Genomic DNA, 25,946 nt, shown 5'->3' on the forward strand with positions numbered 1-25,946 from the left:
GACACAGGGGCCAGTGACTGACCACCACTAACTGTAGCATGGACAGAGATGTAGATGTGTCAGTCAGAGCTGACCAGCCACAAGCTTCTGTCAGCGTCCCTGATGGAAATGCAGGCCGAGCTTTGACAACCGGTAGAAGCACATTTATAGCCCATTGAGAGAGTCACTGTGTGGGAACCTGTGATGTAGCTGAGCTATCAGATGAATAGTTGACAGAAAATCTTACCCTAACCAAATGTCTGTTCTTTTCTATCAATTTGTCAGTTAATTTTATGTCCATATGAAACATGCAGCAAGATGTAATGCTTCCTGTATTGTTAGTCCCATTAATTAAGAGACAAGACAGACAAGACTCCAATTATTCAAGAGGAGAGATTGGAAGCAAAGACAACACCACCAATGGGCAGAAACTCTTTATAATCTGCTGTAGATCTTTTACCATTACTGGAAGAAATCATTGCAGAAACTCCTTGATAAAGGAAAGTTCACACCCTCATTGGAACCAGACATTATTGCTCTCATACTCAAAAAAAAGTGCTACCTCTGACTGCATTTGCCCCAGAAAATGATTTCAAGTTGGGTTCTTTCAATGGCCTGGTATTTAGACGTTGTCTGAGAATTTCATCTTAAAATCACTGAAACTCTGGAGAAGAACTTTGATCCATTGTTGAGGAAAATATCATGTGATGTAGACGGATGAACATCCTTATTTTATTCATCCATAACAAAGATGTTCACCTTACCTAGGAATCGAACATATGGTTTAGTCTGAACTTATGTGCTGGTAGAGCCCCGTTCTTGTGGAAAAGGTGAACGAAGAAAGGGATTCGGACTCTTGGAGATCTGTTAAAAGCCTTTTACTGAAGTCTTTTGAAAAATTGATCCAAGAGGTTGGTCTCCTTCAAACCAGTTTGTGGCAGTACTTAAAACTGTGGCACTTGCTGTTTTCTGTGCTAGGTTTACCAAGAGCACGCCCTCAGGAATCTAAGCTGCTCTCTGATGTAATTAAAATATTTGCACTGGGTCATGAGGCCTCTCAATACTTTTCAAAAATATTTTTCCAGGCTACTACACTTCCAACAGCATGAAGGACTCTGGAAGAAAGATTTAAACTGTTCAATTCAAAAACAGTTATTGAGGGACATAAAAGTAAGGCTCATTCAATTTAAAAGCCTCAATCATTTAAATTGGACACCATCTAGATTGTGTCAATAAGGCCTTAAAAATACGGCAGACTGTGTTTGAAATGTCCGAACTCAAAGGGTTCATTACTCCATGCTCTCTGGCAATGCTCAAAGATTCAAGACTTCAGGAAACAAGTCCACTGTTGTCCAAAATGGACTCTGAACTCTCTCTTAGGTTACATGTGCTGTGTGGTCCATCAGCCATGAAAGACTGGAAATGCAGAACTGATCCAAACAGCCATAATGGTGAGTAGACTCTACCGAGAGGACTGACAAAGACAGAAGGTCCTTCTTAATGGGGCGTGGTTCACAGAGCTTGGAAAGGCGGCCTCACACGAACAACTGTTCTATAGAAGGACTGACAGATGGAAGATGATATCTTAAAACAGGGAACATACAAGATCAGTATCTGCTAGAATAAATAATGTATATATAATGTCTGTTTCATTTTTGTTTATCTAATGTTCTCTTCTCATACCTGTGCTTATGATTATGACTGTTAGTGTTTTCAGGACTGTAGTGTTCAATGTTATGGATGTTAAAACATATGGATGAGAGGTGAACATGGTGCCTGCTCATTTTGTTATTTGTTTACATTTCAGTTTCTGATTTCTTTTTTTCATTATCTTGGCTGTGTACTGTACCTGTTCACCAGTTAAGCTGAGGCTATATGCAGATGCATGCTACTGTTTTACTGGTTTATTTACACAGTAAACTCCCCAAATACTTGCAGCAGTATGTGAAGAAAAGGGTCTGTCTTGTGACAGGGGTTTGAGATTCTTATCCTCCTATTAAGGTTGAGCCAGGTGACCTGGAACTGACCTGCGAGCGGGGAGCAAGACGCGGAGACAACAGCAGAGAATAAAAGCAAACAAGAAAAAAAAATTCAGAGAAGGCTGGTGTGAAAGATGGAGAGAGAGAGAGAGAAGAGAAGCCGGGAGAAGGAATGAGGAAAATCGGGTGAAAGATAAGGAGAGTTTGACAGGCAGGGTGAGAAGATGAAGAAAAAAGACGTAGGGGTTGACGGAGAGGGGAGCTCTGCCTTTGAACTTCTCAAGGTTGTCTCCTTTCATCTCTGTGTTGAGCCACTGCAGTCAGTTTGCACGGGCTCTAAACACCCACAACTCCTCCGGTCAAGCATGCAGAGAGGAGGCCAAGTCCCAGTTTGGAAACCGGGTCTGTTGATGCCCAGAGGCACAGAGTCTCCTTCACCACTGCTTCTAGCAGACAAGGCCCCCGCATTAATCATGTGCAATGTGATAGTCTCACCCTTCCCCTGGATTCTGGCCCCAAAAGGGACTGTGACAGAGGGGCCTCTCTCTGCAGCAGCTATGCACACCTGTACCGCTGTAGGTGGAAAGGGCTTCAAACTCCAAGTGCATAGCTAAATGGAAAAGACAAGGGACAAGCGCAGCTATGGCATGCTAACGCTAAATGGAAAATGCAGTCAACTATGTTAACAAGCCAGTGGCTAGTCTGGTAGTTAGCCTAACTGACCTTCCAAGTTCAAATCAGTCATACTAGCTTACAGCCATGCTAATACAAGCCTGATGACCTTCCAAGATCATGAAAACCACAATCATGAATGAATGAGGGAAAACGCCAGTGGTGCTGGAACCCTAATGCAGCTCAGATCTTTTCTTGATTAGATTATGTTTCTTCCTCAGTTATTGATAGCAGCCAATATCTATCAAAGAAAAGGAAAAAAGGAAGTTTTAGGTAATGGTAAAAATAAAAATAAGTCATAATTATAAGATATGAATTAAGGGGGTCATTTCAGCAAGTGCCCCACAACAAAAAGTTTACAGTTAAGTAAAAAAAGAAGCAAAGGAGAAAAGGAGGAAGTCAGGTGATGTGTAAAGAGGAGGTGGAGATGGATGGATGCATGGATAGATCAACAAAATGTGAGACTTTAACATAGGAAACAGGTGTTTGTTTCCCATTTCCCACCGATAGTCACCTTTCTTTTAACTGTGCTCTTTCGCGGACTGTAAGTATGTACCTGTATATTACAAATACATGATCAGATCAGAAACATTTGAGCGCCTTTCTAGCGAGCATGGACAATCGAAATGGGCAAAATCAGATGAAATATAATGAACTTTATAACCCTGAGTTGATACAGATTTATTTAAACCATCTACAGTATATTAACGAAGTAACATGTAACATGAATTTTATTGGTCCTGAAAAAAAAGAAAAGAAAAAAGAAAATTTAAAAAAAAGGTGCGAGCAGCTCTGTGAGGCTGCTTTGAGCTAAATGGTAACGTCAGGATGCTAACATGCTGGTGTTCAGCAGGTATGTTTACCATGTTCACCATCACAGTTTATCATGATAACCATGATAATTTTTGCTAATTAGCTTTTAATTACAGGTGAGCCTGATGGGAATGTCATTAGTTTTGCAGGCATTCGGTCATAAATCAAAGTATCTGATAAATGGTGGTGCTAGAGGAAAAGTCAGGGGTCATTAAAGTCATTCGTATTCATCCTCTGGAGCAAGAATGTCTGAAAAAAATGTTATCATAATTTTATCATGATCCATCCAATAGATGCTGAGATATTTTAGTCTGGACCAAAGTGATGAGCTGACTGACCAAATAACTGGATATAACAACAGTTAGTCAAATGGGAATAAAATCTCAACACACCAGCTCAGAGCTGTCAGATCAGGTTTTATCTGTTCATGCAGTGAAGCACTTTGGGGGATATTTACTAAGCCTGATGCAAACTACTGTGAGGGAAACAAAAGTTTTTGTCACGCAATTTTCTATTTAGGGAGGTATTAACGAAAAACTATACACGTAAACGAGCCCAGCCACGGTTCATTTGATTTGCATAAATTTCCTCTGATGCAGCTGTTTGTCTGGAAAATAATGGACCGCAAAAAAAAAAAAAAAAAAACGTTTTCAGCTGCTGAACTCGAAGTACTGGTTTGAGAGAAGGCACTGTTGGACATGCAAGTGTGCATTCAAGAAGAAGAAGGCTGCTGTATTTGAAAAGAATTAAATGATCGTAAACTCGTAAAGATCAGTGATCGAATGAGTTTTGATTAAACTTTTAAACCCTCAGGAAAAGCAAAGTGCATGGAGCCAGTGAGGTGCTCCAGTTCTTGCTGAGCAGCTGAGGAAGAGGCACAAACTATCTTCAGTGTGTTGATATTCACCTTGCAAAGCTATCCAAAATTCAGACAGCGGCTTCTCCCTGAACTTTTGCTTCAGAGCCACATCATTAGTAACATCAGTCAGTGAGTCCTCAAATTCATTTGGTATTTCTGTCAACTTTGTCACTACAGAGGATTTGTAATCCACCCTCTGCACCAGACGTTGCCTGAAATTGCATGTGCATGCTGCTGAGATGAGCGCTGACAACGACCCGCAAGTCGACTTCTGACACATCGTTCTCGTTCTGGAAATCATCCAATGAATGGAAAGCATCAGAGTGATCACTGTGCAGATGAAAACAACAGCTTTCTGATCCATGCAATTTTTGTCAGAGACGGTGAAGAGAAATTTTTACCCTGAAGTCCTGATTTTAGATCATTTAGTCAGCTGAAATGTTGTGTAGGTAGGTTTGGAGGGCAAGCCATTTTTTATCAGAACATTTTGCAGATACGGTTTCTTTTGTTTTCAAGAGCCTCACCTCCATTCTGGACCTGGACTTCAGTGAGGTACAGCAGCTGGTGGTGATCATTCACGTTGTGAGTGAAGCCATACTTATGTCATACTTATGTCATATTTCCTGCTTTTGGCTTTTTTCCTTTTGCTTCTTTTCTGCTGGCCATTTTTCTATTTATTTATTTATTTATTTGTCAGCATCTTTTGTGCTCCCACTGATTAGAAATGGCTCCATGTCTCTACACTTCAGCTACACTGGTGATGTATTGTGTGCAATCAGGAGTAAGTCCAAGGAGTCATTGTGTTTTTATCAGCAGCCTATAGGTGGGGCTATTATGCCAGTATTTTATGCACTCTTTAAAAAATTTTATGTGCTCTTATTTAACATTAACATTAACTTTCAACACAAAGCATGTCTTCACCTTACTCTGATGAGGGCACGTCGAAATGTTGGGGTAACGTGTGTTGTCATAAATTCTTACTGTTGCCGTTTTCCCTGCCTCAGTTGTCTTGTCTATTGAGGCAACAGTTTGACCTTTAGTTGGTTGATGTAAGGAAACTCCTTCACCTGTGGGTATGTTCATGATGTTGACCAACTGCTGCTCATGGGGCATTGAAGGTATATCTCAGTTTTCTGCGCTGAAATGAAATGAAAAACGACTTGACCTACATTATATATTTTATTTAGGTATAAGTTGTGTACTCACAGTATCCCAAATGTTTCAAACAGTTTTTGAGCCTAGAGAAATTGAAGCTCAACTATACTTAGTGATGAATAGTCATGTGACAGGAGGAACTCTTAGGAGGAACACAGGAGGAATAGACAGGATCTATTACTACACACAGAACAAGCTGAAAACACAAAACTGAAATATTATCACTTTATAAAGTTGTTGAGGTGGATGTGTAAGCAAACAAGTTGTCTTTTCACACAGTGTAGCATTATCATTTATTTGGACTTGTGGTTCTGTCCTCCTGTTGAAGCCCAATATTTACTCTCCTTTTAGCTCAGGTTTGGTCTCCACCAACTATCTGCTAAATGTTCTGCTAGGTTCGACAGCTAGTTGTTGACACTTTTTCAGTGAAACCAGCTGAGCTGAATGAGGCTAAAAAGCTCCATAAAGTAAAAGGAACTACACATAGTGATGATTCTCCGTGGGTTTGTCACTATGAGCAACTGCTTTCATATTCCATGTAGTCATATGAATTACTGTTAATATAATAATATTGATAAGCACAGCTGTAAGGCCTGCTGTTTTAGAAGAATAAAACTGAAACTGCCAGTATTGGTGATAACTGTGCAGCTTTCTTTACTATCTGGGTGTGTCTTCACGTCTCTGACTGTGCAGAGAACATTTGATTCCGGCGCCCTTCAGTTAGCCTCAGTGGCTGTGCGTGGGTGTAGTGAGACTGTCCAGTTCGTAACTTTCCTCATTCACTCATCAAGTGTCTGTTGAAAGGCATCAGAGGAGCAGTGAGTGGGTGAGCCAACACGTGTCCACCACTGTTAGAGCCGGTCAACTTACCACAGCCACTCTCCAAGCCTACTTACTGCTCGCTCTCTCCAACAGTGATACTGCACTACATCGCCTACACACAGGCACACACACAGAACACAGCCTGCTCCCTTAACAAACACACAAATACACACTTTTACATTCTACACACATACACACAGGCGCAGAGTTTACTTCAGCACACTCACAGGCATCTTCCATAAAGGAGCGGGGAAAGCAGGAGAACAGGACAACACACAGCACGCATTAATAATGAGTTAACTCTGAGGACCACACAACTGTGCACATTAATAATTCTCCATACATCAAAGGCAGAGGGGCCCCTATAACAGACTCCAAGGTCAGAGTCCAGTGTGTATGTGAGTGTGTGTGCAGGCATGCGTTTGCTGAAGGCAACGCTGCTTATGTGCTCAGTCCCTCTGTACATCAGTGTAGGATCTGTGTCTACAGCAGACACAAACGCACTTCATACAAGACACGTGAGTTACTTATCAATGAGATGACAGGGTTGTCATTCTGAACCTATGTGAATGTCCTTCTGAACCACGTTATTGGTCATAAAGTGAACAAAACAAGTCATATGCATGGTGTAGTATTACAGGCAGTCATGTGTTTCACTGTGTGATACGGTGACCGAGCAGTGTAGAGCAAATGGCTGATTTTCAGCTATTTAACTTGGTGTTGTTTGGCCATGATTTAAAGCTGCGCTAATCAGTATTTTCTATGGATCAACTGACCACCTAACAGTGTGAAAGGGATCCCTCAGCCACACTTTATGTGGCTTTAAATTAAATATTGAATAAAACAATCCTCATCTACATTAACAGTATGTTGCAAAAAAAAAACAATGCATTCATGGCCCCTCCAACTGCAGTTTCTAAAATGCGCTAAAATCAATGTCCCCCTGCTAACAAACACTGCAGGTAGGCAACAAAGGACAATGGTTGTCAGCTGCCCATTCATGCTGCTTATTCACTGGTCAATATATTGAATCTGGGGACTGATAATTACAGAGGAAACACGGTTGCAGTTTGCTGCACAGGTGTATTGAGGCTGCTCCTTTTCAGGAGGATGCTTTGTCAAACAGAAAACAAAATCAATGCAATCTTCAAATTAGCTCTGTCCTGTCTGCTCTAAAAGCAGCGGTGGATATAATGAGAGTCCTCTAAGAGGAGCTAATGTGAGCAGACTGACAGCACAACTGCATTTCATCGCATTCGTTCCAGTACAGGAAGTAGAATGTGAAACTGTGAGCCATTTATTCATCTGTCTCATATTTAGGTCATTTTAGCTTAATCGACTGGGACCTGCATGTGTGCCTCTCATCTGCATGAGCTCCCATTATGAGAAAGAATGGCCTGATTGCATGTGCATCTCTCAATTATCAAATCAATTAGTCAGTGAGGCATGTGACCTGTTACTGATCCTAAGAGGACTTACTTAATGGCTCGTAACTCACGGTGTGGAATAACTGTTATGATCCAAGTGAAGCAGGTATACAGTAATTATCTATGAAACATGAGATGCCATTAGCGTACATGCTGGACAGGTGCTTCACTCACAGGAGTGTCCGATGGACGTATTGTTAGCTGCTTCTGTGGTCTGCTTCACTGAGGCTATTTGGCCGTCTGGTTAATAACCACACTTAGATATGGTGATATAGAAGCATTTTCCTACAGGGATTTCTAATCCTTCAAAAAAAAACTCTGTACCTCACATGAGTGAAGAAAGTCAACTTCATCCTTCAAGATTATACCATGTAGGTCCTTAAAAAAATAAGTCTGATGATATTCTACACATTGTTCTGTAAGTACTGTAACAATAAAAATGCTAAAACATCCACAAGACTCCCATATTTATTTTTCAGTAAACATTAAGTGTATAAAATTAAAAAAAAAAAAAAAAAAAAACCTTTGCTGGTGTTTATTTTTGTTCATTTATTTCACAGAAATGACAGAATTTAAATTAACCTGCTCTACATTTAAACTTACCAAAAGAAGAATCCATTTGTCAGACCCACAATGGACAGTTTAAAGAAAAAGGATCCAAATTAGAGCAGCAGAACCAGAGGTATCGTATTTTTATTCCACATATTCTTCCTCTTTGTCAAACCCTGGTGCTTCCATTACTCACAGTGAAACTTGGACCTTGTCAGCTTGGTCGGAGAGTCAGGTGTGTTATGCTCGTGGTGTCTAATGTAGCCCGGAGCCTGTAGCCTGCAGCAGAGATGAGGAGCAGACTACAAAGGTCTGGTTAGATACAGTCCAAAACTACTGCCTCAAAAACCGATGCAGACTTCACTCACCTTCTCTCTGAAACTGTATCAAGAAAAATTAGATGTGTTAGAAGCTTCATTGTAATGTTAGGTGTCTGAGGGCCCTCAGTGCTACAGGTTAGGCAGGAGACTGTGTGGTCTGTGACTGCAGTCAGACTTGAGTATAGTCATGTGACTGGATTCTCCATCTCAGCAGGAACAGCTAATGACTGTAGCTGCCAGAGACTCATCGATTTCTCCTGCGCTGCCCCAGAGGCTTGCCGGTCCCTGTCCTTCAAATGCTCCGTGGTGGGGCCAGGGCCACTCTGCAGCCTGGAGTGGCCTGCTGTCACAGCCAATGCTCACACTCTCTGACGAATTCTCCTGTCACTTTAATTATGCAGCCATTCACTCAGTGACTCACTCCGTCTCTCAGTGTGCCCAGGGTTTACAGTTAGAGGACTGTGCTGACAGAACAGAAACCTGAGGTAACGCCACAAGAGATGTGTAAATCAGTCAGAGTTATGGTTCGTTTAATGTGCTGGTTTACCAATGAACTAGGCTCATACTGCCTGTTAAAGTTGTATCATTAGTGTGTGGCTACACTAGTTCACTGAATCTAAATGTGAATGTTTGTTCTTACTTGTTTAAGAAAATGACTACACACTCTGCAGTTTGACTGAGTTCACTTTTGGATTCTGGACCGATTTGAATTCATTTATTAACTGTTTGCACCACATTGTTTCCCAACTGTGAAAACTTCTGCTGCTCTGATTGATGTTACTGACAGACCTTGTCTTCATTTTTTCAATTCATTTCAATTCAACTTTATTTATATAGCTCCTTCCACAATCAAAAGTGTCTCAAAGCACTTTACAGAGACCCAGACCCCTGACCCCAGAGCAAGCACTTAAGGCGACAGTGGCAAGAAAAAAAAAACTCCCTTCTAACAGGAAGAAACCTTGAGCAGAACCTTTCATAGTGACAACAGCCGAGGTTCATGGGTATCGTAGTATTTCGAGCTAAAGTATCCTGCCAAACTGACAGAAAAAAAAGAAGATTTCATTGGTTTTGAGGCAAAAAAAAAAAATCTCTGATCCTGGACAAATATAACCAAACCTATCTCCATGGGCCGATACCACTGTAGAAATATACTAACACTAATTTACAGCCATGTTAATGTCTTCACTCTGATGCCAACACACAGTCACACAAGCTGCACACAGACTGACACATCCTGTGGAGTAGACAAAAGTGAAGAAGAAGAACAACTACTGACTTTACTTGCAGAAATACACATAAACATATAAACAGACCCACACACTTCATTACTGTAATGTCAAACTCTTCTAACAGGATAGATTGGTGTGAGTGGCTTCAGAGTGGGATTACAGCACACTGTGAGACAGAGCGGACCAACCAGTGTCAGTTAAAAAGCTCTGATACTTTAAGCTAAAAAATGTGTTGTTGTCTGTGTGGAGCTCTTACCTGTCATACAAAACATTTCAGCACATCCTGTGTGCCAGGCTCAACAAAAAATAAACTCAACAAACAACAAGCTGAAAGGAAACCAGGAAACCATTCATACTAAAAACTGATTTATTTGTTGTTGATGCACTGCATTCTTCACTTAAGCCTAAAACTGACTTTTTCCGATACAGGATCTGACAGGATTTGACAGCAAAGTTTGTAGTGTCTCTACAAAAGTGCTGTAAAAGTGGTTTATGCTTGGTTAGGAGAGTTAGGAGGCTCCTTTTCCTGAAGGTTAAAGATTAAAACTGCAACTCAAGATCATAATTATGTGAATTCACTCACCATTCAGTGATGATATTCCTCCAGACCTTTGCTGGACCTTTAATGCATATTGAAAGTACTTACCTTGCATGCCTGTCAGCGAAACAGCCTGCTGTTCAGCAGGGCATAAGTCAAATGGATGAGTGTTATTTTTCATTTTAGAAGAATGTAAATTTTTATAGATTGTTCAAACAAATTTCAAACCTACGGGGCCAGATTTCGCATGGCTTATTATTATGTATGATTCCACCTGGCAAGACTAAACAAAGAGCTGTGATAGCTGCTTCTGACTGCTAATGCTCCTGTGGATGTGTGTGCATGTGTGTGTGTGTGTGTGTGGGCAGAAGCCATGCACTGCGGGCTACAGTAGTACTGAAACTGGATGTTGGCAGCACTCCAGGTGGATGGAGGCTGAGCGACGCCTCGGCGCGCTGAAATATTGATTCAGAAAGCTGAAGCACCCGCGGGCCATGGGCTGCATTTGGACAATACATGCAGAAGAGTGTGAAAGTTCAATCCCTGCATCTGTGCACTGTGTTACGAGACTGTAACATCTGACTGAAAGAGGTTTGGTTGAGTGCCACCTTAAGACTGCTTTCACAGAGGCCTCCTCCCTTTACATTTCCCACCCTGTCAGGGGAGATTAAGGTGTGACGTTCTACTGACATCTTTATACATGTGTCATTCACACAGAGCCGTGCAGAGCCTTACTGTCAGCCATTTTCTTCAGTTTGATGCCTCCAGTAGACTAACACACTACAGAAATACCAGTGTGGACCCAGGTTTAGCAGCTTTTGTTGCTCAGCGATTAAAGGAATGCAGCGATACCAGTGTCACTGTTCCAAGAATGAGTTCATTAGGAAATACAGATGCCACCTTGACACATGATTTGCTGAAAATCGTAGGTTTTCTCTTTTTGTGTGTGTTAATGAAATGAGATAAAATGGTTTCATTTGTTTTGTTTAGCTGTATTTCTGAACTTTGGATAGAGCTGGCTGTCTGTTGTCCCACAGATGTGAGATCCTTATCCATCTTCCCATCTTATTCTAAGAAAGGAAGCCAATGAACACAGTTGTCACAGTGTTAACTATTCTTTTAAAGGGCCATTCACCCATATTTGTTCTTCCTTACATCCAGTGGCGTCTTACAGTGCAGATCCTTTGATTCTGTTTTTGCGGATTTTGATCTGTGCAGGTTTTGATATTGTTGCCTCCACCTCTGTACAATTGAGGTGAATTGGAAATTATATTTTAGTCAACAGTCACATCTGTTTCCAACATCTGTTAGCAGGGATTCAGACTGAAAACAGCCCTGTGTTCAAACAGGGCATGGGGGCGTACTGTTGGTCCTGGTGAGACCTGGGTTGGAGGAAGTCCAGTAACAGACTCATGTGTTTAAAAGCTTATCAGACGCCAGAACTCTACACAATGGTTTGTAATAGTCACAGATTGGATTTTACAAATCTGTGGCAACAATTTTATCTTTCGTAGAAATGATTAAGAGGTAAACAGTTTCAAAGCAATCTGCCATTCAACTTTTCTTTTTCAACTTTTCCTGTTTTCCTTTCTGTTTTTTTTTTTGTTTAGTTTTTTTGTTTTTGCCACATGACCCTGCAGTTGCTACCAGACCTCATGTCACATTCTATTAACATAATGTGGATGTGTTGTTAATTAATGTATCTGGCGAGTCACAAATATGTTGATGCTGAATATATCGCCTGCAGTGAGTCCAGCATCATTCAGCTGTGTCATGGTTCTGTTCAGACTCTCACAGGACTCAGGTTCAGGTCAGAGAAAGATCCTGGTCTGGTTTAATACAGGAGAAGTTCAGACACAACATATTTATTAGGATTTAAACCAAACTCAGTCTTTCTCTAACCTTATAACAGTGTGTTTGTTGCCTGAACCCTGGTGTGACAGTCATGTGCTTTGTACGCCCACCATCCACCACAGTCATCTCCTGGTGAATCTGCTGCTGTTCATAAATGTAGACCTTCATTCATTCAATAATCACGTTGCCTCTGAACATAATCCAACCAGCAAATACATTTCCTACAAGACATATTTGATGTTGTAGGGGGCAGGGTTGCTGCTGGACTGTCATTCAAATAAAAGTTAGGGCTGCATTTGAACGCAGCCTTGCTCCATAATCCATTAGTCCTACAGTATTTCTTCAGTATAAAGTTGTTTCCATGCAATGGCACCACCAGTAAAAAAAAACATGTCTTCTGAAAATGACATTCACATAGGAAACTCAGTTCTACCTGGATTCAATTTTTATCAGTGTTAACAAAACAATACTAAATGTTCAGCATTTTTTTCTTGATAAACGTCAGAAAAGGCAGAAATCTCGAAACCTGCATCAATAAATCAAAACTATCTGCATGTTTAGGTACAACGAGCGTTAAGTGAGAAAACCAGCCTTTTTAAGCTGCTTCCACCTGAAACATTCTTTCAGTGTGGATTTCAGGGCAGACTTTTTGCTTTCCACCGTCTAAATGCTGTTTCAGTCCACCAGGAAGATAATGATGTGGAAACAATTCAGACTGTGATTCAGATCAGAGGGACAGGGTTTGTCAGATACAGTGAATGGAAGGTTAATTAGACAGTGTGTGTTCATGTGCATCTGTGTGTCTTCTTGTTGCTGTGTAAAGGCATATGAATGATCGGGGCCCGTGTGTGTGTGTGTGTGTGTGTGTGTGTGTGTGTGTGTTGGGGGGGGTCTGTGACTGACATGCTCTCACTAGGGCTCCAGAAATGTTTCTCTACCTCACTAGGGGAGGTGTGAGCGGGGCTCTCTTTCAGTGGGAAAGCCTGTGTGCCTTTGATTCATTTTTTAATAGGCCCCTGCAGCTCGAGCACCACGTTGCCTGTTTCTCTGCCTGTTTTTTTTTTTTTTTTTTTGCTTTTCCTCTCTCTCTTTTCAGCCTCTCCTCATTGAAGTTTTTTTTTTTTTTAAGTCAATAAATGTACCACTCCTTTCGTCTTCCCCTTCCTTGTTACTGCTTCTAAACTGACATGTACTCTGTGGTAGCCTGGGTAGTACTTTCTGCTTGTGTGTGATGCGTTCTCTTCAGACTGCATAGTGAGGTCCTCCAAGTCTTGCTCCTGCGCATTGGAGCTTAAACGCCCCCACAGGACATGCGGTATGTAAATGACAAGAACTCAGTAAAGTATTGGCAGGCGACACCGTGGTGCCACGATGGCTTCATTTGCGGGCAAGACGAAGGCGCCGGCCCCGTGCTTGTGTTCCTCCATCTCCTCTGAGACAGCAGAGACGGAGTGGGAGGAGGGGGGAGGCAGCCAGCCTATCATTGTCCCACTTGTCCTACTTCTCCTTTCGTCACCCTTCCCCCCTTCCTCTCATCCTTCTGCTTTTTTCTCCCACTGTCTTACGCCTACGCCGTTAGTACCATGTCTCCGTGCTGTCTTCTCTGCATGTAAACAAATGCACACATCCAAAGTACACTATAGGAGCTGTAGTGTGTGCGCACGTGACGGCAGCCCGCTGTGCACCGCTCCGGGCACATCATGCCAGCTCAGCCTCATCGCATTGACACTGACATCCCAGCATTCCCCCCTCAAATTCTGTCAATTTCAACCCCCACTCAGCACCCACTGGAGGCGATGTGGCACCCAGCATGGTCAGTCACCCCACCACCCACCTCTCTGGGTGCTGTCTAGTCGTATTGCTTTGACAGAGCCTCCACCTCAGCCAGCTCCATCCTGGAGAGACAGCGAGATGCTCTAACCTTTGTTTAGGATTTATGTGTTGAAAGTGGGATGAAGTTGTCTTTTTCTTTTTTCTGCTCTGGATTTTCCACTTGCACCCTCAGGTGATTCCAGAGTTTTTTCTTTTGTTTTTGTTTCTTTTTGTTTCTTTTTGAAGTCTCCTGTTTACAGGGTTTTACTTGGATCACTGCGACAGCCTTGTCTCCGGGGAAATCCTTCATACGCTCGCCCTGCTTGAAAGAGCGCAGGGTGTGGAGGGCTGTTAGCTTCTCCTTCCTTGTAAGTTGACTAACCACAGTGAGAAACCGTGGCCTATATATCCTTCTCAACCCTGCACTTAGGTGTTTTTGTCATTCTATCCCAGATGAGCAGTGAGGCCTGTATGAGTCACCCACAGGTGCCCACAGTCTTTATGAAATCGTGCCCACACAGGCCTCGATGAAAGCTGCCCACTGCCAGAGGCGTCCTGTTCACTCCGTCATGTTCTGTGAGGGCACGCCCCTACCACCATCCACAAAGCTTCTGCTGTGGAACTCTTCAAACACTCCTGCTCACATCCCTCACTGCTTTTAGCTGTTGTGGTAATGAATCAGAAGCCAGAGACCCAGGATGCCCTCACAACAGGCACGTCCTGAGTGGTTCATTCAAACTTTGAAGTGTTTTCTGTTTAGTTCACTTCATTTGGACTCAATGAGAACAATAACAAGCGCCCTGAGCCATCTGAAGATGATATTCTTGAACTTAATTTATGTTTGGTCACTTCACACTCTCAACAAAAGATCATTTGACACATCTTGCTGCATATTCATACCACAGAGTGACACACGGGATGAAGTGTACTTTCCACATAAATGAATACAGAGCTGAACAGCAATGACATGTCTTGTTTATGTCGAGTGTGGACTCCTGCTCTGGAGTCAGGATGTGGTTAGCCTAGCTTAGCACAAAGACTGGAAACGGGGGGGGTGGGGGGGGGGGGGTGAAGCTAGCATGGATCAAAGGTTCACCATCCAGCACCTCTGAAACGGACTGATTATCATGTTGTATCTTTTTTTTTTAATCCATAAACAAACAGAAATATAAAACTTCAAATTCATGGATTTACACCAGCTGCTTCTGTGCAAAAGCCAGTTACATGATGTGACTGGTGAGTGCAGGTCTTGGTCTGACAACCTCACTGGAACAACAAGACTTCAGGAAGCTGCACCCACCAAGATATAGATCCACCACACATTTCCACAAAACCACAAGCAGCTGTTTTTTGTTTCAGTGTCTACACTGACCCGGGTTAATCATGTCTATGAGCAAAGTTTCTACTATTCTACAAAGTTATTGCAGCTACTGGGATTTTATCCTTTACCCATGATTCAGAAGTAAACAGAACGTGACCTTGTATGGATCTGACTGGCCAGTGTAGTAATTTACTAGTTGATGCTTCAACATTATAACAGGTTTTGCAGCATCACCTTATTACACCATGTTAATTTCAGTCTGAACAAAGGTTAGCTCAGAGTAAAAAGGACATTTTGACTTTTAACCTCAGCACTGTTTACTGTACGTTCTGGTGAAGTATGTTTGAGGTGAGTTTGGTCTGATGTCGTCATTCACTTCAGTGTAACGGAGCGCAGCAGCGTTTGGTTTACGCTGGAAACACAGTAACATCAAATTAAGAGATGATTGCTCACAACTATCCAAACACATTTCTGTAAACTGCCTGATGTTTTGCTAACAGACAATGAAGTGTCTGTCTCCACACAGGAGGAGGATGGGGTTTCAGCTCCGTCACACAGCATGAGTACCTCATCCATACCTGCACCGTTCCTACAGTGCAGAAACAATACACAATGCAGTTTCCAGGTGGACGCTGGTAGAAGATGGAGCAGTGCTGCTTAGCTTAAAGCATCCAAGCATTATATTCAGAAAATCCTGACAAAAATCCACATCCCTGGTTTTGAAGTGATTTTTTTTCTTGGGTGGATGGGACATGACCAACATGTTTGACCCACTCATCTGGCAAAACTCCCTCAAGGCCGTACTGTAGCTTTTGTGGCAATATTTTCCCACAGCCACTGAGGATTTTTTTTTTTTCTTATTTATATTCTTTTGGGATCGGGGGGGGGGGCACACTAAGTCACCACATTAGTGAAACATTTTCATTTGACCTTGTGAGCACACAGTGCCAGTGCCACCCATGAGTAAATGTGTGAGTCATTTTTCAAGAAGAGTGCCTTCAGAGGTCAGCCGAGAGTTGGTCCCTCTGTGTTACACTGACAGCTGGGTGTCAGGCAGCTCAGCTCACTTCACCTGGAGCATGCATGAATGGAAGCTACACCACAGATTTACACTGTATGTTAGTCTGATAATGTGTGGAGATAAAATCAGATGTGATCCAGACATTGTTTTGGATGGATATCTTGCAGTTTGAGAGGTATAATGTAAATCAGACGAGTCCTATGCTGGTGTGAATGACTTTCAGATCCAAACATGGACATGCATAACGAGCTGCCATGTGTTTTGCTATTAGAAAGGTCCAAGCACCGCAGTTCAATGACCCCACTGTTTCTGTGAGGATCCGTCTTCCGCTGTAAAGCTCCCACTCCTCTCAGGCCACAGAGATGACCTCCTGAACTCCAAGGCAGATGATCGATTTTTACTGAGATCACTTTGAGATGAATCTGGTGCAGCTGTGTCCCAATCCTCTGCTCCGTATCAGCTCTGGGCAGTTTTAGAGAATGTGGTGTGTTCACACTAGAAAGCTGTGTATGCTAAATCTGCCTGTCTGACGATGGACACTTTTGTCCCACAGTAATAGTGTACAGAGCTGCACACTGCTGAGCTGCTTGTCTTCATGATGCTAAGTCTTGGGCCAGTCACTTGTAATCAGTTACTCATTACACATTAGTTTTTTACTCAAACCAGCTCTGTCAAAAGTAAACAAGTTCGCGCACACGCGCGCGCACACACACACACACACATCACTTCATGTAACGCATGTAGAAAGAGAAGGTCAGACACTGTGGTGCAACAAGCAGCCAGCCTACTGACCTTCAACAGCTAGCTTAGACTCCTGATTGTAGGCGTACCTGCAGCTAACGTTAGCAAGTCAGCTCAGACAACACAACATGAGAAAGAAACTGGAATAACTGGGAGTCACATTTCTCCTTTTATGGTAAAGACTGTCTGCTCACACTTCACCCAGTGTCTCCAGCGAATGTACCTGAAAAAAGCCAACCCCCAGATGTCAGTTTTACTGGGATTACTGCTGAATTTCAAATATGAAACTTTTACATTATGTGTTACTGAAACTGACTGAGGCAGATCAGGCTTCTTTAGCTGTTAAATAGGTTTGTTTCGGATGAGTTAATCACGGCACGATGTACGCCAGTTAGATCTCTGTCTGACTTGATCCTGACTTGCTGTGAAGTCACGCTGACATCAGCCACAACAAGCTCACAAGATCAAGGCGACCGCAGTGTTCAGAGCGCTAACTGCAAAGCCTCAGTGCATGATCTGAAACAACAGGCTCAGATGTTCGACCAACGCAAACAACGTTTCATTAAAATCTAATTTTCTGATGAATTATTAAGGCTTTTATCATATGAGTCTTATTTTTGTAGCCACAGTCAGCGCCGCTCTGCAGGACTGCCGGTCCAGCTGCAGATGCAGATATCACTCACCTACAAAGCAACTCAGCAAGTTTTTATGCACAGAACAACTGAAGACACAGCCGTGTTTCAGAGATTTTAACTTTGAGAGTGTTTGACCTTGATATGAAATAGTTTTGGTGACCAGAGAGGAAGGTTCAATTCTTCCTGTAGTCCTTAAGCAGCAGGGTTTACAGTTCTCATTCACACTGAAGCCTTGAATCGGTTCATTTTCCTGGAATTCAGCCAAAGATGGCTGAAAACATGATGATGTGACTGGGGTTTTTTGTTTTTTGAAGGGCACAGACATCATGTTCAGTATCAGACTCAACAAACAGAAAGAGATGAGTCCTTCTCTTCAAAGGAGTACAGTGAATGTACCAGGAATTAGCAAATATTATTCAAGTCATTTGGTCACATGGAGGTACGCTCATTTAAGATGTGAGAGCTTGACCTGGTGCAGCCTCTGCAGAGGCTCACAGAGTCACAGAAAATAAAAATGGCTTCTTTCTCTTGGGAGTGTGAGTGTGCTCAGCAAAGTTGCTGCCAATCTGCTCATCAGCTTTTGAGACATCTTGCTCACAGACAAACAAAGAAATGGACAGAAGCTGTGACCTAACCTCAGAGCAGAGGCTGCGAACATCACCGATCTGTGGGAATTTTCAGGGTGAACATGGTGCAAAACTTCTGCACCTAATGGCTGAAATCCAAAAAACATTATACATTATATTTGTACACCACCATTATGTGGTCTTGCCAAGTGTGTCCCAGGGACATGGCGCAGCTGGAGGGACACCACACAAAGAGAAGGATTTAGAAACCAGAAAACTGAAGGGTCACATCCTGTGTCCAGTGTGTGGTTAAGCTGAGGCAGGATTTACACTCCTGCATGTTCAATGGTCAGATAATGTGGGAAACCCCCTCCTTCCCCCAACACCTTTCCAACATCAGATTAGGGGGGGTTAGTGCCCGACTATTTCTGTAACTTTATGAAACCAACTATCTGACATTCACGCATGCTTTGCGTCATGAGGTGAGAGAGGAGCCAGGCGTTGTACTTCTACCTCTAACTCTGCTTTTTTTCAGTTGTTAAACAACTATTTGTGTACTTTTAATGTGAACAGCTGAGTTAGGATTAGGGCTGGGAATAAATTATTCGGTTCATGTCAGCGAAGGGTTGTGGTTTCGGTTAAATACTGAAAAGCTGATTTGACTAAACCCGCTCAAATCAAAGTCCACTTACTCACTAGTCCGGGAGCTTTCAGCGATGAGTTTTCTTAGTTGTCATGGAAATGTAGATGCTCATACTTTCCATTATGGTGAACACGTTCAGGACTTCTTGCGTTCACTTAAAATCTAAGCTGACGACCTTCTGCAGACTGCGAGATAATTGGTTTCAAGCACATCCCAGCAAAAAGGTCACTCGTCAATGAGGAGAATAGACCAAATGCTTAGAGAAGAGAATGGAAAGTTTAAGCATCCAGCAGTTTATCAAAGGACAGCTCACTGTTTAGCTGTCTGACCCACAACTTTGAAAAACTTCTGTCCACGGCCTGCTCAGCAGCAAACAGACACACAGTCAGAGACAGAGTTTGCTAAAAGGTTCACCACATCAGCTAAAAAGTGCTATGTCAATGCCGTGCTCACAAGTTGTTTCCACTATGGCTAAAAAAAAATCAGTGACTGCAGATTTCTGTGATAAAAGAACCTGAATTAAACACGTAAAATTGAGTTTGGCCTTATTTTCACGCCTTCCTTCCTCTGTTCATTCTGTTGAAAATCATAGCTGGGCGGCGAGACTGCAGGCTTTGGAAAACCCAGAAAAGAATGTACAGTTAAACACAACAGTGATCCCATGATCCTGTGTTAATCAGGATTTCAGCTGCTGTCAGTGTTGAGTTTAACTGTAGGACAAACAAGCAAAGCCTGTATTAGAATTCAGAGCATTTACATATCCCCCTCCATCCATCCATCCATCCATCCATCCCCTCTGCAGACGTCAGGCCAGGGCTGCTTTAGTTCTGGATACAGAGTAATTTATCTTTGGCTGGGGAAAGCCATCTTATTGGCTATCTCCCAGTGACATCCTGCAGGGCTTACTGCAATGGCAGCTGATGTGATGTGCGGAGCTGCTGGATTGACAGGCAGAGTGCCGGAGACGCTGATCATTTTTGTCAAGCCGAGATGGTAAAATGCTGCAGCGACCCATAAATATTGAACCTGCCCAGGGGCCAGTGACCTGCACCGGCTGATTGTGGTGTTTCTGGCAAGGCAAGTGGACGTGTGTGTGTGTGTGTGTGAATGTTAGAGAGAGATGAGTCCATTAGGCTGCAGGGAAGTGTCCATTCAGAAGGGAAAAGGGGGGAAAGGTCACGTCTGCTGTATTTGGTGAGCTGTTTTCTAGGTGGAATATTGTAATGTGAAACCGTATCAACACATGCCTCACATTCTCATTCACCTCATTTTACACTGATCAAATTACAAATAAGTAAGAGCAGTGGCTACTGACAGCTCTCGATTAGTTTCCCCAGCCATCAGTGTCCATCATGCCAGCAACACATTCACCATTAAAAACACTGCAGCAGACGGATGCTTTCTCAATGCAGTTCCTCTCTTTGCTTTCAAAACAGCCTCAGTTCTTCCTGATTCCACAAGATGTTGCAAACTTTCTGGTCCAAACTGCCAATCTGCTGTTCTACCACATCCCAAAGGCACTACTGGATTCAGGTCAGGAGACTGAGGAGGTCACTGAAGTTCACTGAACTCACTGTCATGTTGATGAAACCAGTCTGAGACGACTTCAGCTTTGTGACATGGAGCATTATCCTGCTGGAAGCAGCCATTAGAAGATGGTGAACTGTGGCCATGAAGGGATGAACATGGTCAGTAACAATACTCAGACTGTGACATTCAGACCATGACTGATTGGTATTTAGGCCCAAAGTGAACCAAGAAAACATTCCCCACACCATCACACCACCACCACCACCAGCCTGGACTGTTGACCCAAGGCAGGTTGGCTCCATGGATTCATGCTGTTAACTCCAAATTCTGACCCTACCATCTGCAGCTTCAGCAAAAATCCAGATCCAATCAGACCAGACCACGTTTCTCCTCCTGACATGGTCTTTGCTGTTTTTCCCCTTTCTGATGTTTAATGTGAACATTAACCGAAGCTCCTCACCTGTATCTGTGTGATTTCACACACAGCAATGCTGCCACACGATTGGCTGGTTGGATAATTGCATGAAAAAGCAGGTGAACAGGTGACACAGTGGCTTGGTGAGTTGACATTAGTAAATAAGTTTCTTGTGTTTAACTGACAGAAGCAGGTTTGAAAAACTATTTAAAGTGTTTTACTAAAGACACAGATCTTATGTCTCTGAGGACAGTAAGCAGACCTGTCCAAGAGCAGCTGAGAAGCCTAGATGGTTCAGAATGTAGCAGACCTGGAATGTATTTTGGCCATAAACCATTTTCTGAAATCAGCAGTATTTCATTGTTAGACACAAGCCACAAGATCTGAGAACTGGACTGATGTGATCCACTTTCCTGGTGTTGGTGAGGTAGAATCAGGTGTAGCTGCCTGATGGAGTTTTTACAGAGATCTGCAACGACACCGTTATAGTAGCTGAACATACTGAAGATGTAAAACGGAGCTCCTACATATGTCATTTAATTAATTGTATCTGTCAGGTGGCAGTAGGATTCCGTTTTGTCTTAATGTAGATGATAAATTTTGGTCTATCACTCACTGAAATCAGTAATAATATTAAAGATTGTATGAACCATGTTGATCAGGTAACATCACTAAAAAGAGGTCAGGCAGTGAAAGATGTCTTCACTGAGACAGACAGAAAGACAGGTTTGAAACAAACATCAGTGTGTGTCTGTCTCAGACAACAAACTGATGTCAGCCGATCACAGATCAGATAAACACCATAGCAGATCTGATTGTATGTGTAGAGAAGCCAGAGTCATTTCAGTCAATTGATAACAAGTCTTTCTGTCCCAAGGGCAGAAGAGACGGACCATGGATGCAGTGAGAAACACACACTGCTGACTGTCAGAGTTCCACTACAGGAGCTGTAAAGACCTGTTCAGCATCCAGAGGTTGAGCAATCACATTTCAGTCCATTTTCAATGCTTCTCTGATGCGTTTACAGGACACTTAGCTTTTCTGAGATCACACAGGTGTCCAATCTTCCCTTAAGACACATGTGAACCACAGGGGTCACAAGCTTACATAAAAATTCAGGCCCCACCTTAAAGTCCTCATCAGCTGAACTGGTATCGTGCTGTCGTTGGTAAGTCAGCTTTGAGATAAGGTGGCTCTGCTCCTGTTGCGACTGAGCACAGTGACATGTCAGCAGCAGCAAACAACAGCATATATCAGGGAAAATATCAAATAAATATACTGTAAATACAGCAAGAGAAGATAATCAGAGTCAGGACTGTGTTTGTAGGTGGAGTCAGGTGATTTGAATTAAACCTTCCACGACAGTAATGTGCAGCTTTATATCAGGAGATTGATATATTTCATGAATATGGAAATGATTCTTGAACAAAAATAGACAGAAATGTTTGTTTTTGCTCAATGCAGCAAAGAAAATATCTGAAGTATTTCATCATGTTGTAGGAGAAATGAAATTGAGAATGTAGTATCAGTCTACACCAGTCCTGCTCACAGGTTTCACTCATGATCCACAATGGACTGATCCATCCAGAGATATTATTATTATTATTATTACGTTTACATTTAACTCTATGGAAAATATTAAAGCTATTTATTCTGTTATTGTTGTGTTGGATTACATTATACTGTGGGGTGTTCTTGTTATTTTGTCCACCCGTGTACATTTAATAAATGTCCATCTTTCCCGCTTTGAAACGCCCAAAAGAAGTGCGAGGATATGTGAAATGCCTGTTCCCGCCGTTCATAAAAAACATCCTGAAAATGTACTAAATGAATTAAACATGACTTAGTAATTGACTGTACATTATAAAACAGCAGGAGACACGGAGGCAGAGTAAGACTGAGAGAGCTGCAGAGAGACTCCAGAGACTAATGAGCTAACTGCGGGGCGTTCTTCCTCATGTGACTGCTGTAATTGGGTCAGTCAATAGCCCTGTGTGGTGCTGCTGCGGGTTTAGAGGAGCTGAGAGCCGTCTGACAGGCCGGCCCACACCAGCACTGACAATTTGGGCAACAGCAGCAGCCTGAGAGCTGCCTTCGCTTTCTGTACGGCCGGAAACCACGCTCAGACACCGAGGGAGGACTTTAAGGCTGGAGCGAGACAACGTATCCTGAGTTATCTGAAGAGAATCATTTCTATATTAATACTGCATTCTGGAGTTTTTCCTCTCTGTACTGTTTAGCTGTCCATCTTTTGGGTCAGTATTTTCACCCATACTCAGACCCAGGGCATTTTCACCTGATTTTGATTTAGTTTTTATCTTAGAGTTTGAATGAAAATGTATATCAATTTCAGCCAGAGATCACATTGTGGGCGGGCACAGAGAAACTCAGGTGGGTCTACCTCCAAGACCTTTACGTACAGTATTTGGCACCTACCTTCCTGTCTGTGTGAAAGCCTGTGTGTTTTCATAGTTTGTCGCAGTTGTTTTGTTGCTGCTTCTTCTCTAATTCTCAATGGATTGTAGATGAATTTAGTCCATAAATCTGTTTTTTTTTTGACAGAGACCGGACGTCACTGAACACATGCTGTTTATCTACAACACTGTAACAAGTCAAGTGGCAAAATCAGCATGCGGATAAGAGACTTTTAAATTTTAGTGTGTTAAATAATCAATAAAAAACCAGCCCAACTCAAGGTCCACTTATTCACTTTTGTTTTTAAATTCACTTTTTCTGGAGCTTTCACCCACATCACACACTCTTTACCAGCAGATTAACATGAAGACGACGGATTATGTTTTTACAATTACAAGTAATCATTTTTCCTCCTTACTTCATTATTATTTTTACTTACTTTCATTGCTATTCTTATTACTGTGATGATTGTTATATTCACTATTGGTTGTAGAAATGTTAAGGTTTCCTGCCATTATTGTTAATACTGTCACAGTTTACTATTTGTGTGTCATATGTGTGATTGTGGAGTCTTTTGTGTAAGTTCTTGTGTGTGTGTGTGTGCGTGTGTGCGTGTGTGCGTGTGTGTGTGCGTGCGTGTGTGTGTGTGTGTGTGTGTGTGTGTGTGTGTGTGTGTGTGTGTGTGTGTGTGTATCCAGTGTGTTGCATTAACTGGGCCAGCTAAAGGTCAGTGGGCCTAATGGATGCTTTCAATACCTGTTTAATGAATTTTTAACCACACTCACAGCGGGTCTTGACGGTTGTGTCTCGTGGTCAGTCTGTACGCTGCTGTGGTCCAGAATGAAAAGTCTCATTGTGGATGTCATGAAATTTTGTACATTTATTAATGTCCCTCAGTACATGCTGTATATGCCATTAACATTCATCCAGCACCATCAGCATGTCAAAGTTTTCAGTTATCCAGTCCATCCAGCTGCTGGATGCACACAGACATTACTCTTCACCTTTGCACCACCAAAGTGTCCACTTTGACAGGGGAGACAGGGGAACATGGCAAACATTACCTGCTAAACATCATCATGGTAACATCTTTCCTGTATCTGTGTTAGCCTTTAGCTCTGTGCAGCCTGGCTGTAGCCTTGTTCTGAAGCAGCCTGTGACTGGAACAGGACACACAGCATTCATTTAGAGTCTGAGTGTCTTAAAGTTTTTCATTTATGTCTCAGAGAGCTGCAGGTTTGCTGTTAACCAAAGCAGAAGCTTCTCCTCACACTGGATCCTGAGGAGCTAACAGCTAACCTATGCCGTGCTCACAGGGATGTGTGTGTGTGTGTGTGTACACACTAATGAATGTTTACATCAAATGCTGTCAGGCTGAGTGGGCGTTAACTTGAGACCTAGAGTACATTCCTTTCTAGTTAAGTGTTTGCAGCTCATCGTTTCCATTTTACTGTTTTCACAGTAATTGTGGAGGTTTCTCCAGCAGCTGCAATAAACCGTATCTGTGTACATAAACCGGATGAGAGGGTGAAACAAGCAGCATGTTCGGTGTTGCTTTGGTTTGATTTAAAGTGACCTCTGCTCTGCACTGAAACAGCTCTACTTTTACCTGCAAAGAGTTTGTTTCTTCTGAACAATACAAAATGAATCACATGCCAGAGTTTTCTTGTTTGTTGTAGGAGTTCTTGAGCTTTTTTTTTTTTTTTTTTTTTTTGTACTGTTATATATGAAGTGTAGATTTCTGTGGGTCAGTGTGAGGAAATCCTAAAATATCAAGTTTGTTTGCATGAAGCCTCAGTTTCACCCACATTAGACACAGATTGTACAGAGGCAAACCACGCCCTCTGTGACTGATGATTGTCGCTGCCAATTGAACTCACACAGTCTTCCTACAACAAAGTCAAAATATGTGATAATTGATAGGTCATAGAAAAGAATGACCTGTCTCAGCTTGGGCCTGGAGACTGTTTGGGTATTTTCCAGGCATCAAACAGAGGACTTTAACAGAGGACGCTATTTAGGTGCATGATGCATCTGCCTCTTGCAGGTCCTCCAGCTTTATGGGAGTGTAAAGTGAATTTACGTTTATGCCCCATAAACAACATGGCAAAAGGTAGAGTTTATCTATAATAACATAACATATGGTGGAGGGGATGGTACTCAAGTACTGTACTATTTAAGTACAATTTTGAAGTACTTTTACTTTGCTTGAGTGGTTCCTTTTAGGGTACTTTATGCTTCTACTGCACAACATTTCAGAGGGAGATATTTTGGCTAGTTGTCCCTTGAAATAAAGCAAAGTCTGGTCACACTTTGCTCCTATTCAGCATCTATAAGCAGAATATACGCATTATTATACATTATAACTACGCTATAGTGTAGTTGAAGTTGTTAGATTTATATCTTCAGGCGTTTTGAAGTGTTAATTATTGTACACCATTTGTCAGCAATTATAATCTTCCCCATGAACACATATTTCATATCATTACAGCTATTGTTTTACTATATTCTCATTCATTTGTCGTTAACAAATACATTAATAAACACTTTGATCTACTCAGAACTACTTTATATCAGGACTTCACAAAGACGATGCAGAGATCTGAGATGCTTCTGAGGGGAAATACAGAGAGATGATGTGTCCAGACAGC

The 25,946-nt window shown here is 42.3% G+C and overlaps 1 protein-coding gene across 1 annotated transcript in view; it reads left to right on the forward strand.

The window, feature by feature from the left end:
- LOC121199043 (tumor necrosis factor receptor superfamily member 14-like) overlaps nt 1–25,946 on the forward strand; it is a 751,306-nt gene that overhangs the window by 378,040 nt on the left and 347,320 nt on the right. The gene's annotated exons all lie outside the window — the stretch shown is intronic.

The sequence above is a fragment of the Toxotes jaculatrix genome, chromosome 2 (assembly GCF_017976425.1).
Source record: "Toxotes jaculatrix isolate fToxJac2 chromosome 2, fToxJac2.pri, whole genome shotgun sequence".
NCBI lineage: Eukaryota > Metazoa > Chordata > Actinopteri > Toxotidae > Toxotes > Toxotes jaculatrix.